Below are 13,775 nucleotides of genomic sequence, written 5' to 3' on the forward strand. Positions count from 1 at the left end.
TACCAGGCCTGATGTCAGAGGACAGGAGCAGAGGATGGATGGGAGAGACTGGGAGGATGGGGGATGAGGTTGGCAAGGGGATGGGAGGATTGTAAAAGGCCATAAGTGCCAGGCTGGGGACTTAGCTCCCAAGGGCAGTGGGGAACCATGGAGGGTTCTAAGTCAAGTAGTGACTTATTGAAGGTGGCTGCATTGGAGAGGCCATTGGAGGGGCCCCAGCTGGAGGCAGAGAGACTAGTGGTACTGTCCCAAGAGCCCAGTGAGAGGTCAAAGATCTCAGCTAGTTCTGGAACAATGAGCATGGACAAGGAGTGGTGATCATGAGACTGAGGCAGGACTTAAATTTGGCTGGTGGGGGGCATGAGGGTAAGAAAGCTGCCATGATGTGGTGTTAATGTTGGAGTTCTAAGTGAGTATGGAGAGTCTGGAATCCAGGAAGGCTTCATGGAGGAAGTGGGCCAGGTTGTGGTCCAAAACATCTCTGAGAGGGCCAAGATTTTCAGAAGACAGTTTAGGTGGCATTATAGTTACACATAGGTATGACATTCTCATCTGGAAATAGTAGTAGTCTCAGAGGATTCTGCCAATGCACATTACCTGTGTCTGTGAACACATGTACACATGCATACTTGTGCACACAGACATGTGTACTTCTAAACCTATCCATGTGTGCTAAAGATATAAATAGGTACATGCATACATATACATGATGGTCATATATGCAGAGCTCTACAGAAGCATACTCTCACCATGCATATATACACAGACATAACTCATGCTCATGTGTGCTGTAAACATACACATTTGCACACACATAGACTTGCATGCACATACAGGCCCCCAGACACACGTTCATAAACTTCAAAACCTGTGTGTTCATGATGTTCCCCACAGGTATGCTGATATGCACACACAAGGAGGGATGTGTTCCAAGGAGAAGAGCTGTCAGGGGTTGTTGGCTTCTCACTAGCAAATGCTTCCATCAGCTCCTGGAGTGACTGGGCAGCTGTGGGCCAAGGCTGAGCCGTGGCAGGGAGAGGACTATCAGGGATGAGCTCTTCCCCTCTCCAGGTGCCAGCTTCCTCATCCGGAAGCAGTAATAGTCACCATCTGCCCCCCACCTCCAGGCTGGTCATGAGGATTAGAGACTACCAATGTATGGTGCAAGAACAGTTCTGACACCCTGCAGGGCTTCAGTGGGTTGGAATGTTACTCCCACCAGAGGAAAGCAGTTATTGGGGGGGCGGTGCTGGGGCATTGCTGTGGGGTGTACATGGGGCCTTATCCCTGCCCCTCACCTTCTGGGGACTTCATCCCAGCTTCCTAGGGCCAGAGCACCCTCTGAGCTATGGGCATGACCAGCTGGTGGCATCTGTGTCATTCCTGCCCCCATATGCTCTTCCCCTGGTGGCTCCTGGAGGGTTGGGGTCAGTGGAGCCAGTATTGTTACACCAACCACACTAGAGTCCCTGCTGGGGGACTGCACGTCACCTACATGAGCTTGCTGATCTCCCCCAAGAGTCCCGAGAAGTAGGCCTCACTGAACAATTTCCACATGAGGAAAATGAGGCATGGCCCAAGCTGGTAAAGTATTAAAGCCGGGCTGCAGACCAGGCCATCAAATGCCAGAGTTTGCGCTCTTCTTTCCAGTGAGCTCCTTTTGGGTCACTCAATGCCCACTTTACAGATGAGGAAACTGAGGCTCAGAGTGAGTGGGCCACATAGCCAGGAAGTTGCAGCTCCATCCCCAGACTCAAGACTTTTCCCCCTAACCCCCTTCCTGACAGGGCCCCACCTAGTTGGAGAAGGTTCCCAAGGGGGCTCCTGGGATTACCTGTGTTTTAGCCTGACCCATATTCCCAGGGAAAAGCATGTCCATTTTCTTGCAAGTAAAAAGGTAGATTGTTCTCTGGGGCCCATGCTCAGTCTGGGCATGATCTAGTAACTTCTACTCTGAGACCCTTGTGTAAAATGTCCTTAGCATGATCTCTTTTGGAAACCTGGCCAGCAGGCAGCTCCTGGGGGCCCATTCCTGGGGAAGGCAAGCAGTGCTTGCACACCCATTAGCAGGCCTTTTAGCACTGTCTGGGTGTGGCACCCCCACACAGGAGCTGTGGGTTCTGCCTGATATAGTGGGGCGGCCAGTCCATGAGTTGGGAGGAAATCTGGGAAGGATCTCCAGGAGGTAACAGGCACTGGAAAATGAGAAATTTTCTAGGTTGATTAAGGGGGAAAAGAAGACCATGCAGAGCATCTGGCTCTTGTGAGTCCCAGAGAAGTGAAAGTCCATTCACTGGCCCTTCCCCCTCCCCAAGTGTCCATGAGACTCTCCTAGAATCAGGACCGGCTACATAATTTGTGCTGCCCAGTGCAAAATAAAAACGTGGGGCCTATTATTCACAAATTATTTAGGATTTCAAGATGGCAGCCGCAGGACATTCATTCAGAGTGGGTTCTTCTAAGCTTGGGGCCTTGTGCAATTACCCATGAAGCCAGCACTGCCTAGAATAAGTGTAGTGATTGTGGGATTAAGTGCAAAGAACTGAGTTGTGTTCAGGCTCCACCAGTTACTTACCAGCCCAGTATCCCAAGCGAGTCCCATCATCTCCAAGTCTTGTATGCCAATGAGAGAGATGTTGCCCTCCCCACAGCAGCTGGAGGCTCAGTGGTGCCAGCATCCAGCTTGTCCCAGCATCCCAGGACAGTGGCTTCAGTGAAGGTGGGAGTAGAGCCCCTCTGGCAGCTGGTGTTGAAGGATTCTCTGACCTCGGGTAGCCCGTTTGAAGTGCTTTTCTAAATATACCTGAGGTTGGGGAGCCTCATCTGTGTTACTCAGAGTCTTCTGCCTGATTGCTCCTTGCCTACCCATCTCTGCTTAGCAAAGTCACTCCTGCAGGTCACATATCATGGAGCCTTCTCTTACCCCAGCCCTTCTTTCCAGACCTTTGCCCTGGGAGCACCCCCAACCAGGAGTTACAATGACCCCTTGCTCTGCAGAGTTGTCTACAGGTGCAAAGCCTTTTCATACCCCATCAGACCAAACCCTGGAAGGGTCCTATTCCTATTTACTAGATGGGAAGACAGAGTCCAGGAGTACAACCTTCACTCTATCTCCTGTGCTGCTGAGGTCAGATCACATCAGGCAGGGGTGCAGACAGTGGCAACAGAGGTGATTCCTGGGCTCTGCTCTGGGATTGCTTCACATTTCAGCATTTGGGAAGACTGGTTTTCCCCCCTAGTAAAGAGCTCCAGCACCTGGCCCAGGAAAGGCTCCAGAGGTGCCTGGGGTGCTGAGGAGGGCCTGGTGGAGCTGGAAGTCCAGCCAGCTGGCTTGGCCAGCCCCCAGCCCTGCTCCTTCCTGCCGGTGACTTGGCCCAGTTCCTGCAGCCAGGCCAACTGGAGACAGGTGTATTTGGTTCCAAGGCTGTGGTGGATGAATGCAGAGGGCACAGAGGTGATGAGGGCATCATAGACTCTGGGTCTAGGCTTTGGGGTTTTCCAGCTCTGACACTCTGTTTGTGACTTCAGCTTGGTGGCTTACCCTCTCTGTGCCTCATTGCCTCATCTGCAAAGTAGGGATAATAATAGAACCTACCTCATCAAGTTGTGAGGGAGTCAGTGAAGCCATAGACGTCCTTGCAGCACTGCCTGGAATGTGGGTAGCCCTCATAGGCTATGGCTCACTGGTGGGTGAGCAAATCAGAGGTGAGTGATGGGGCTGATCCCAAGGGCTGGGGGCCCCCGGGGCAGTGACATGGTTGGGTTTTCATTTAATAAAGGATGTAGGGGAGAGCAGGATGGGGGTTAGGCTGGATCTGGGTTTCATATCAGGTGATCACCAACAGCTGTTAAACAAGCTCTGTGGGTGTGGGCAGGGGCCTAGAATGACAGTCATGTTCCTTGGCCAGCCCCTCCCAGCTGCCAGTAGGTATGCCATCAGTTGTCAGTCAGCAGATTTCCAGGGTTACATGGCACTATGCAAATTTGGGGCTGGCTGCAAAGACCCTGAATGCCAAGCCCAGCTCACAGAAGGCCTGGCCATGGCCACACAGGCCTCACAGAGCTGGGGTCTCAGGGTCCCCATGTGGCATGCTTGTCAGTCCTCAGTGCCAGCTGAGAATGCACACCCCCCTCTCCCTTCCTGGAATGTGTTGCCTGCAGCCCAGAACCCTCCACCCCCGGCCTCTGCAGCCAGCCCTGCTCCTGCAACTCCTACTCCAGCCTGGAACTAGTCTAGAGCCCACCGGTCATTCCTGCCGAGGTGGGACCCTCCCTGGGTCAGCAGGGCAGGGCTGCCATCCAGGCAGGCCCTCTGAGTAGGACTTTCATTCAAGCCTCAGTTCCGTTGTTCATTGGTCTGTGAAATCTGAGGACTGGAGCAGGTCAGTATTTTCAAGGGCCTCAACAGCCCAGTGAAGCTGGGATTATTCTCCCATGCAGATGAGGACACTCAGCACAGAGAGGTTAAGAAATGTATCCAGGGTCACAGAGCTTTCAGTGGAGCTGGGATTCAGCCCAGTGTTATCTGATACCATAATATGTGTTTTCCCAACTGCATCAAATTATCTCTGTTTGCTGGGTGATCCCTTCACTTCATCAGCCAGAGTGTGTTGAATGCTTACCAGGCTCCAGCACTGTGCTAGGTGCTGCCAACCGAAAGTGAATCTGCATTTGAGGAGCTGGGTGGATACAACCCTGGGCTGGGGTGGAGGTCACAGAGTTTCCAGTGCTGAGCACGCTAGATGGGTGCCCTCGGTGGGTGAAGGCAGCAGAAGCTGGGAGGAGCAGCTCTTCCCCAGTGCTGGAGGAGGCAGGCAGGGGAGACTGCGTGGAGGAGGAAGCTAGATCCCCACACAGAGGAATAGGGTCTTCCTGGGGTCTCTGTGCAGCTTGATGGGATGGATCAGGAATGCAGCTGGCAAGGAAGATTCATTAATTAAGCCACAGCTGGATACAGGTGCTGAGGCAGCGTCTAAGGGCCTCAAAGCCTGAGCCACAGAGTTTGACCTTGATCTTGAGAGAGGGGAGCCAAAAGAGGCTGTGGAGCATTGGTAGCTCCTCTGTGACAGCCAGGAAGGGAGGGCTGGCTTCAGCCTAATGAGCTGGGGTTCACAACTCACCCAGAGATGGTGACAGCAGGGAGGGGCAGGGCTGGGGGCTGGCCTATCTAGCTAGCTGGTCCTCCAGCTCCACCAGCCCTCTTCAGCACCCAGGCATCTCTGGGGCCTCTTCTGGGCCAGGGCCTGGAGGTCTTTTCCAAGAGAAAAAGCCAATCTTCCAAAATGCTGAAATGTGAAGCTGCCCAGGGCAGAGCCCAGGAGCCACCCTCTGTTGCCACTGTCTGCACCCCTGCCTGATGTGGCCTAACCTAGCCCAGGGGTGGAGTTGGAAGGGAGGCATGGATGAACCTGTTGAGTAATGTGGTAGGGACAGAAAGAGCCAGAGATCACACAATCCAGGGTCACACAGATGCCGGGAGGTGGGAGGGGGCCCCTCTGGCTCTCCCAGAGTCCAGTGGGAGCCTTGTTGATCAGGTGTCATCACCATGTAGGTGTGCAGGACTGCACGCGCACCCCAGGAGCCCCTGACCTCAGCCACCAACGGGGCTGCCCAAGGACAAGCCGGGATTTGGTAAACTGTACCATGCAGGATGCCTTGGGTGTTACTCACTGTGGGTGCTTCCCCCTCCCGCTGATGTTTGCTCACCTGGCTCCCACTGAGCTCTGGAGTTTGCCTCCCTCTGGTCCATGAGCCACACACTTAGGGTGAGGACAGCCACACCCACGCCCTGTGTCCCAGGTCCAAGGCCTTGGTGACCTTACAGGAGGGAGCAGATACCAGGTGGGGCTGCAAGGGCGGCAACTTTATTTGAATTAGCATCCCTGCCTCCTGGAGGAGGACTGGTCTTTAGAAATCATTTGGCCCAACCCCTCATGGTACAGATGGGGAAACTGAGGCTCAGTGTTAGGAAGGTACACCCCAAAGTAGCCCAGCTTGGTGCTCCAGGCTTCCAGCTGAGCTCACTGACACCCTCAGCAGCTTTGTGTGCATGGTGAGTGTAGACACTGGCAGGGCCCCAAGACCTGCAGCAGTGGTGGTAACCTGGCTGTGGGCAGAGTGTTTGCAGAAAGGCAGGGTTGACCCCTGAGGGGCTGTGGGCACAGAGAGTACAGCCAGGGAAGTTCTGGAGTCTGCAGAGATCACCCAGAACCAGCACTGGGAACTGTGTAGGGTGCCCTCAGACCTGGCTCCGTTAAGCCTTGTTTGTGTTCTGCCTCCTGTAATCACCACCTCCTGCTGAGGCCTGCTGCTATGAGGGCTTCTCCTCCCATCTGTTTACCCAGAGAGCTGAGTGAGGGCTGGAGATTGCAGGCCCAGGGGGAATGCAGGTCCAGAGGGAATGCTCTAGAGTCAGGGCCCAATGTGAAAGCTGACAAAATGCAAGAGGGTGAGGAAGGAAAGTGGGCTCAGGAAACCAGGAGCCACCCATGTCCTTCATCAGCTCCCTTTGCTGAGCCACAGCAGAATGCGCAGTGGCCTGCAGTCTGGAAGGCTGCTGGATCTGTAGTACTTAGAATATGCATCTGCAAGCTCCAAGGGACTCAAGGGTCAGGGAGGACTTCCTGGAGGAGGTGGCACTCCTGGCTGGGCCCTGAAGAATGAACATGACTGTGAAGTGAAAACATCCAAGCAAAAGGACCAGCTGGGCCAAGGCCCCAAGGCACCTGGGGGCAGATCAGTGGACAGAGGGCTGAGACCGGGCAGGAAAGGCAATGAGGTTGGAGATGCCCCCTGGAGGCCAGATGGCAGAAGGAGGACATTTGTGTTTTGCTTCTAACCTGCTAAGTGTCTCTGAGCAGATCACTGCCCACCTCCATGCCTTAGTTTCCCTCGGATATACCTGAAGCTTCAGGTACCTGGGAGCCACAGCAGAGCAGTGCCTCAGTGGAAGAGTCTGCCTTTGGGGAGGGTGTGATTGGGTTCCAGGATCCTAGGCTCCCCCAGAGTTGGGAGACAGCTGATCACTGCTGCTGGACCCAGGGCTTCTCTCAGGCTGCTGAGAGGTGGGTTCAGGCTCTAGGTATTTCCTGGAGTCTCCCCAGACTGGGAGGATGGGGGATTAAGCCCCCTGGGGCAGACCTACCTATGGGCTAGGGGTCTGGCTGTCAGAGTAAACTCCAGGCTGAGAGTTGTGGGGTGAGCTTCCCCTTTCCTTCCTGTGATTAACTGACTCCTTTCTGCTTCTGGGGGAGGGAGTGGGAGTAGGTAGCCCTCCCCAAAGCTGTGGGCCAGCTCCAAGCCTGACAGAGAGGAGGTGGCCCTTGAGCCCTGTGTGCCAGTGCCAGGCCTGTCATCTGCTGTGGGCTCTGTGGGGGCTGGTGCCCCCTCTGGGTGGGGCGCTCCTGGTGGGGCCCTCCCGGCAACCCTGCGCTCAGCTCAGGCTGTGTTTGCTGTGCCTCCACTGACCTGAAGCGGCCTCTCTCTGACCCTCTCCTCTCAGCAGAGTGACAGCCACAGGCTCTGGGACTCCCAGCACCAAGGATTGCATAAATCCCCCCAGGAGTTTGCACAGCAGCCAGCTCAGGCCTGTCAGCTCGGGGCTGGCCCAGGTTCCCACTCAGGAAGCCCAGAACTCTTTTCTGGAATAAAACAGCAACAACCCTACAGCAGGAAGGGCAAGCCACCGTCATGCAAAGCCTCTTCATAATCTGGCTCCCCTTGTAATATCAGGTGGGTTTAGCAGGAGCCCATTTTCCAAAGCAGAAACTAGAATCACAAGAGAAGGCATGAGACTTGGCCAGGATCACACAACCAAGCCAGGACTGAAACCCAGGGTCCCAGGTACCTGGTCAAACTCTTTTTGGGATTGAGCCAGGGTTTCCTGTTCAGGGACCCAAGGCAGGTGAGCCAGGGTTTGGGAAGAGGAGGTGGAGGAAGAGAGACCCCAGAAGGTGAGGAACCACAAGGCAGAGGCCCCGCTCACTGCCTCTCTCCTTGGCTCCAGCTATTTTATCGGCTGGGTCCACCAGTGGTGCTGACATTTACCTGGTGGGGAGGAGGGCCTCCTCCCTCTTGAATCAAGATGACAGAAATAACCATGGTCAGCTTCCCAGAGCCCCTGCCCAGCCAGTGCCTGCCTGGACACCTCAGCGACCTTTCACCTGAGTGCTAGAAGCGAATTGCCTTGCGAGCGTGTGGTTCCTTGTGCTGAGGCTTACCTAGGGGTTGGGTCAGCAATGGCATCGCATGCTCAGCTCCTGAGACTGAAGAGGGGTCTCTGCAAGGTCGCCTGTACCCCCAGGTATTGGGGTGATGGGACCCTGCCTGAACTTTGGCACCCACCTCTTTTCTCCCTTGGTACAGTACCCTGCCAGGCTGCCAGTTTCTTCTGGGCTGCCTGGACTCTAAGGGGAGGGGAGACTTGCCCCTCTGACGCTCACCTCACGTCCTTTACCATGCCCGACACAGATCTACAAATAGTGGCCTCTTCCCTTCATGCTGCTTGCTCCTCCCATCACACGAGCAGCCGGGGGAGCCCAGACTTTGGAGCTGGACGTATTTAAATCCAGCTCTGTGATCTCCAAACATTTCTGAGCCTCTGTATTCTCATCTATGAAAGGGGCATCATAACTGACCTTGTAAGTGTTGCTGTAAGAATGAAAGGAGGTAATGTGCATGGAGTGCCACGTCAAGAGAGCTGAGCCCCTGGGGCCAGTGGGAGGCATGGGCACCCCTGGGGGCTTTCCTTTCTCTTGCTGTGTAAATAGACCCTAGAAACCTCATACATCTTGTTGATGTGTTTGGACCAGAAGGGGAACGTCTTGCAGACCTAGGTTGAGAAGTGGAGACTTGGTCTCCCTCAAACAGGGGTCCCTTGCCCATTCCTCTACCTGCAGAGTGGCCTGCCCCAGCTGTGTGTTTGTCCAGTCCTGGCCCTGGGTCAGTGTGACCAGAATTGTGTTGACATTGGTCCACATGTCACCAGCTGTGGGGTCAGCCCCATGGAAGTAGAAGTGGTTTTCGGGGCTCTTACTTGCTGGCTGTGAGAACCTGGGTCCATGGCCTGGCCCCTCCGGGCCCTGGTTCCCTCATCTGAAATGGGGATAGTAATGGCTCCTACTCACAAGCACTGCAAGGTTAAATTAGCAACATACGTACAGTGCTTAGAGCGGGGCCTGGTACTGGTTGGACATCCAGTGGGTGTCAGCTGGACCTTGTACTAGTAAGACTAGTCATAGCAGTCAATAGGAATAGCAGCGGCCACCTGCCATCTGTTGACTGATTAGTTTCAGGTGTTAAGCAGTTTTCACACATTATTTAATTTAGTCTTCATGACAGCCATACATGAGGTGCTCTTCTAAGCTCTGTGTTCTAGATGGGAAACTGAGGCACAGGAGTTTGTGCACAGTCTGGAAGTGGTAGAACTGAAAACCATCCAGGTTTTAGCACTGGAAGCTCCACATCCCAGAAACCTCTCAGTTCTAGGCACACCAGGTCCATTGGCCATGCTAGCCCTATCTAAAGCCTCTGCCCCACTCCTAAGCCCACTGGACCCCCTCCTTGGCTGGTGCCCTCTGGGCTCAGGCCCATCCTGGGCCCCCTTCCCACACCTCCCAGATGGCTCTTCTAGTGGATCATCCTTGCTCTTCCCCTGCAACCTGGCTCCAGTGTCCTGGCTCAGCCTCCTCTTCTCGTCTACCTGCCCCCTGCCAGCAGGAAGGGTGTGGGTCATGCCTGGTGCTCCTGGGCTGCCCCTCACCAGGTCTTCCTCTCCCCGGCTGCACCAAGGGCTTCGGCACCTCTGCTGCTGGCTTTCCAGAGGCATTCTGGAAAACTCTTGCTTAAAAGAGGGAAGGTGGAGTGAGCCCCCACTGCCTGCCCAGATGGCAGGCAGAGATTGCCCTGGCCCTCCCGGTGAACTGATGGAGAGTACTGCTGACAAAGGAGGAAGGTCATCAGGGGGACAGAGTGGAGTTGGTGGTGGCCTGCTGGCCAACAGTGCCCTCCCCGTCAGGGCTTTCTGGGGAGGGGCCCAGTGCTCCTTGGGGTCCTGGTCAATTCATATTGACTCAGGCAACCGCTGGTTCAGCAAAGCTGGGCATCCAAGCTCCAGAGGGCTGGGGACGGTGCCTGGGTCTTCCTTGACACCTCCCCCTCCCTCATCCCCACACCTATCAGTTGGTTCTGCCCCCCCTAACCATCTCTGGATCTGTGTCCCCCCTACCACCCCCACCTCTGCTGGTGTTCAGGTCTCATTGACTTCTTGCCTTTTAATTACCAAACCTTCTCAGCCCCCTGGGCTTCCCACTCTCACCGGAAACAAAGCGCAACTTCCAAGGCTGACATCAAGGCCTAACTGAGCTCAGTGAATTTGCCCCAAGTGGCCAGTCCTTCCCTGAGGACTTCAGTCTGCCTGCGCCCTCCCCACTGCAGATGAGGGCTGAGCCTCTTCCAGCCCTTTCTCCCTGCCTTATTGTCTCTTCCCCCAGACATGCCTTTCCAGGACCTAGCCCACCGCTTTCTTCCAACCAGGAGGTTGGAAGGAGTCTGGTGTGAAGTAGAGGGTACCCTGAGTGCCAGGCCAGCTCTGCACCCAGTGCTCCAGCCTCACTGAGACTGCAGGGCCGGCCCGCAGCAGAGCCCATGACCAGGACACCAGCCTGACACATTGCCCACTCCATGCCATTCCTCAGATTCCCCCGTGTACTGCCCCCATACATCTATCTCATGCCTGAGCCACCGGAGAGCGGAAGCCATCTGTCTCCAGCCCAAGCCTCAGTGAGGGCAGCGGGTACTGTGGTTAGTCTGCAGGCTCTGGAGTCTGAGCCCTGCTCTATTGCTTACTAGCTGTGTGACCTTGGGCAGTCACTTAGCTTCTCTGATCCTGAGTGGTATCATTTGTGGAATGTAGGTAATAATAGTTCTTCCTTCACGAGGCAGTGAGATTCAATGAAATGACAGATGTTAAGTGTTTGCAGCATCCTGGAACATTTTAAGAATCAATAAAATCAGTCCTCATCAGTAGAGCAGGTGGGTACTTTGTCCATGAGAGGAGGGTTCTGCCTTCCAGATGGGCTCTTCCAGGTTATTTGAATGGACCTTCCACTTCTACTCCCACCATGTCCCCACTTTGTCCTTCATCCTGCCCCAGCACTTCTCCCACCTCTCCAAAGACCCCAGGAAGCCCAGACCTCCTGGCCTCACATTGTCACTGGCACACTTGCCTTCTCCACCCTGTCCCCACGGAATGTCCTTGGAGCTTGGACCAGGATTTATTCTGTTTCCCCCATGGTCCCGCACAGGTGCCTAGAGCACAATAGGAGCCTAATAAGAGTTTGTTGGGTTGAACTGATGTTCACCACCAAAGTCACCTCCAAGAACAATACAGTGGTGACCAGCTGGGCCTCTGAGTTCACCCACAGGCTGCTGCGGGGCGTTTCTGAGACCAGTCCTGAGCCACCTCACGCTAAGTGGCAGCATGTGCCCACTCTTAGGTTTTGGGGGAGGAAGGGAGGGAGTGAGGGCAGTGCTGGGGCTGGGCCACCTTGTTGGAAGGGTTTTCAGGGCTGGCTCCCCTCCTGGTGCTCTTAGCTGTCACGCTGGGTCCTCTTTGCCCAGGACCTTTCCCTGCCCCCACAGTTCTCTGTTAAACTGTGTTATTATATTTAAACAAATCAATTCCATTGCAGAGTTTTTCCTGTCCTAATGATGAGTTTGCAGCACAAATGCCATTGATTTCTCACAGCCTTGAAAACCAGTTGATGAATAGCACCGGGCTTGTCTTTGGAGAGGCACTTAGAGCAGCTCTCTGTAGCCCCCTTTGCCCCCTGCCTTGCGCTGCTCCCCTGCAGACCCCACCCCACACTTCCCCCCTGCCTGCAGTGGAGCTGTGGTTGTGTGATGAAGAGAGATCCTCAGCACCTGCCCAGGGTGGAATGTCACCGCAAGGGGCCTGGCTCCTTGTGCTGGTGAAACAACCATAGTGGAGATTTTTATTGATTTTGGCCAAAGGCAGGAATGCAACTTACAGAGCAGGGAAGTGGTGCGGTGTGATCTTTGTCTCCCCTTACAAGTTCAGAGCTCCTTCCCGAGAGTGACAGCAGATAACAGGCACCATTTCCAGACTTTGATGGGGCTGCCGCTGCTGCTTTTCTGAAGGGGTGGTCTGCAGGCTGGTGAGCCATTCATGCTGGGGAGTGCGAGACTTTCCTTTGTGAAGTCCTTTGCAACCTCCTGTTATCCTCAAAGTCACAGTCAGACCTCTAAGTGGGGCTTTGCCTTCCGATCACTACCATGGGCTTGCCTCAGCTTTCTAATGACCTTGGGGCCTGAGTGGGCAGGTGTGATTGTTCCCAATTTAGAGACAGATAGCCTGAGTCAAGGGCAGTCACTGGGGCTGGAGTTGGGGGGCTGCTCGTCTTCCGCCACCAGATGCACTCCATGCCTTGAGCACGCCCATCTTTCTCCTGCCAGGCTAATGACAGGAAATCTCCTCTTACTAGCAGCCTTTCTGCTGCCCCTTCACCTGCCCCTGGCCTTTCTGTCTGCTGATCCCAGGTTGTCAGCTGGAAGGGCCTAGGTGGTCACCCTGTGGGGGTCTCAGCTGCCTGCAGCATGTCATACACACCCATGAACTGGGCTGCGGTAAGGCAAGAGGGAACAGCAGAGACTGTGGCAAACTGTGGAGTGCCTGCATCACCTAAATCCCTGCAAGTCAGGGAGGTTTTAATAACCCCATGCCCCAAATCTGTGGGATGTGTCTACAGTGGTATTTGTCATTGCCTGTCCCCCATTCTGGGTCAAGCCTTTGTTTCTAAGGCAAATCTGTGTGGCTTGGAGTTGGGAGTGGCCCTGTAAGGTCACAGCACAAGGTACTGGTGGGGCTGGGGTGTGAGTCTGAAATGGGGAGCGTGGCTGGGGTCAAGGGCGCCCTCAGGGAGCACCATCTCCCCTCCCCGAGGCTTGGCCAGGCCTCCCACCATTACAGTTGTGGGCAGGGCAGGCTGCTCTGTTCTAGGAAAGACAGGCCTCTCACTCAGGAGACCCAGGAGGGGCCCAGCATAACCCCCCTTCCCTTTGCCCTTCCTCCCTCCCCCTCAGACAAACCTCCTGTCCCTCATAATCAGGTTAGCCTCCTGCACCATGCTTGCTCTGCTGAGCTGGACCAGCTGCTCTAATGGCCTGTGGACCTGGCCCTCCCCCTGGCTCTGGGAGTGGGGGAGGGGTAGCTAAGAAAAGAACTGTGAGTTGGAGTGGGGTAGCCATTCAGACTGTTCCATGGCGTCTAGGATCAAGTCCAAACCCTTGGCCTACCATTCAAGACCCATTGCAGTGAGGCCCTGCTTCAGGCTCCCGCCTCCATGCCCCTGATAATATGCTTTCCTGCAGTCACAGGACACTGTCTCCTACCTTCCTGCCTTTTGCTACTTTCCACCTTCTCAGAAAACTCTAATGCATCCTTCAAAACCCGACTCCTCTCTCTTGCTCTAGGCTACCTCCTCTCTGGACTCCCACTGGGTGCTCCTCTGGTCTGGAACTTAATCCCAGTGTGTGGGTACATTATTTTTGTACCTGGTTCCCCTGGAGTTCCTAGAGGAAAGGGAGAATATTCTGGAAAAAATATGCCTCTGGGTGCAGCACAGAGAATGCTCAATGAAGGAATAGGGCTAGCAAAGAAGAGAGAAGTGGGAGCCAGGGGAGGGAGGGAGACAGGAGTACATGGAACAGCTGCTCCCAGCCCCTCCGCACTGCTCCAGCCTCTTCTCCTGCCAGGG

At 54.9% G+C, this 13,775-nt stretch overlaps 1 protein-coding gene across 6 annotated transcripts in view; it reads left to right on the top strand.

The window, feature by feature from the left end:
- The window catches only part of ZMIZ1 (zinc finger MIZ-type containing 1), a 224,350-nt gene that overhangs the window by 44,169 nt on the left and 166,406 nt on the right, over positions 1 to 13,775 (top strand). The window lies entirely within an intron of this gene.

Source organism: Manis pentadactyla, chromosome 8 (assembly GCF_030020395.1).
Source record: "Manis pentadactyla isolate mManPen7 chromosome 8, mManPen7.hap1, whole genome shotgun sequence".
In the NCBI taxonomy this organism is placed as follows: domain Eukaryota; kingdom Metazoa; phylum Chordata; class Mammalia; order Pholidota; family Manidae; genus Manis; species Manis pentadactyla.